The sequence below is a fragment of the Ovis canadensis genome, chromosome 22, assembly GCF_042477335.2.
Source record: "Ovis canadensis isolate MfBH-ARS-UI-01 breed Bighorn chromosome 22, ARS-UI_OviCan_v2, whole genome shotgun sequence".
Taxonomy (NCBI): Eukaryota; Metazoa; Chordata; class Mammalia; order Artiodactyla; family Bovidae; genus Ovis; species Ovis canadensis.
This window is the reverse complement of record NC_091266.1, coordinates 58,285,369-58,286,909: the sequence shown is the minus strand read 5'-3', so window position 1 is coordinate 58,286,909 and position 1,541 is coordinate 58,285,369. Positions and strand designations below refer to the sequence as shown.

Below are 1,541 nucleotides of genomic sequence, written 5' to 3'. Positions count from 1 at the left end.
TTTGTTAATGCTGGTTTAGGTTTTGTTTTTTATCAGCTTTCCTGCCGTATCTCTTACCCGGGGCAGTCCTGAGCTTTCTCAAATGAGTGAGATGACTAACAGCCATCATTCACCCACCTTTCAAAGGGAGGAGACATCAGAAGATGACGAGAGGGAAGAAACCTGGAAGCAAAGCCACCAAGAGGTGACTCTGAATGAAGACAAAATGGGGAGAGCAGTGCGTTCCTTAGGGGAGCCATTTCCCCTTCTTTGATGGGAAACCTGGGACATGAGCCCTCTGTTTAAAAGACCACGCCGGTGTGTCTTCCCCAGCACATATACTGAAATGGAAATGATACAGCGAGGATTAGCACGGCTCCTGCACAAGGATGACATGCAAATTTGTGAAGTGTCCATATTTTTTATGGTTACCAAAGGGGAAAGAAGAGGGAGGAGATGAATTAGGAGTTTAGGATTAACAGAAACACACTACTATATATAAAATAGATAATCCACAAGGAGTTACTATATAACACAGGGAACACTGCTCAAGATTTGTAACAATTTACAGGGGAAAGAATCAAATAGGATATAGATATATGTACATGCATGCTCAGTCATGTCTGACTCTGCAACCCTGTGGACTATAGCCCACCAGGCTCCTCTATCCATGGGATTCTCCAGACAAGAATACTGGAGTGGGTTGCCTTTCCTCCTCCAAGGGGCCTTCCCAACCCAGGGATCGAACCTGCCTCTCCTGCAGTGGCAGGTAAATTCTTTACCATTGCACCACCTGGGAAACCTCTCTATATACATACATATACAACCGAATCACTCTGCTGTATACCCAAAATAACACAGCATTGTGAATCAGCTATACTGCATTAAAAGAAAAAAAGCCTATAGGTACACAGACAATGAATTAAACACTCAATATGCAAACAGCTCCAGTAAGTTAAAGAGAAAGCCGTCAGCCCCCAGTAGAAAAATGAAAGGATGTGCCTGCAGCGCAGCAGGATCCAGCGCCTACTAACCACGCATCTCAGGGAGGCTCCTCAACGTCACCAAAGCTCACACAAGCCATAGGGTCTATGAACGGGGTTAATATGAAGGTGAAATGAAATAATGCACCCCATAAGACATTCCATGATGACACTGTTCCCTTGTCAGTGAAAGCTGTACTTAATCATTCCGGAGAAAAAATACACATAAATAAGCAAAAAAAAAAAAAAAAGAGAGAGAGAGAGAAATTCTACTTTACTAGAAATAAACTGAAATTAAAATAATAATGAAGCATCATACTATACTTATGAAATTGGCAAAGATTTTAAGGATTTTAACAACATAATTTAAAGGAGCAAAAAATATTCATAAATATTCAACGAATGAAGAATGATTCAATAAACAATAAGAGAATAAACATATAGAGAATGGTTAAATAAACAGGAATTTTTAAACAAATAAGGGAATGGTTAAATAAATTATGACATTCGTTATGCTGCACATTATAAAAATGACCATATACTATTTTTGTAACAAGAAAAAAAAATGTTGGTTAAAGA

The 1,541-nt window shown here is 39.2% G+C and overlaps 1 non-coding gene across 1 annotated transcript; it reads left to right on the top strand.

Annotated features, from left to right (window-relative positions):
* The first annotated feature begins 299 nt into the window (after window positions 1-299).
* LOC138428004 (U6 spliceosomal RNA) lies at window positions 300-403 on the top strand. The gene has a single exon (XR_011252248.1). It is a non-coding gene; the product is annotated as a U6 spliceosomal RNA (small nuclear RNA).
* Window positions 404-1,541: the final 1,138 nt, after the last annotated feature.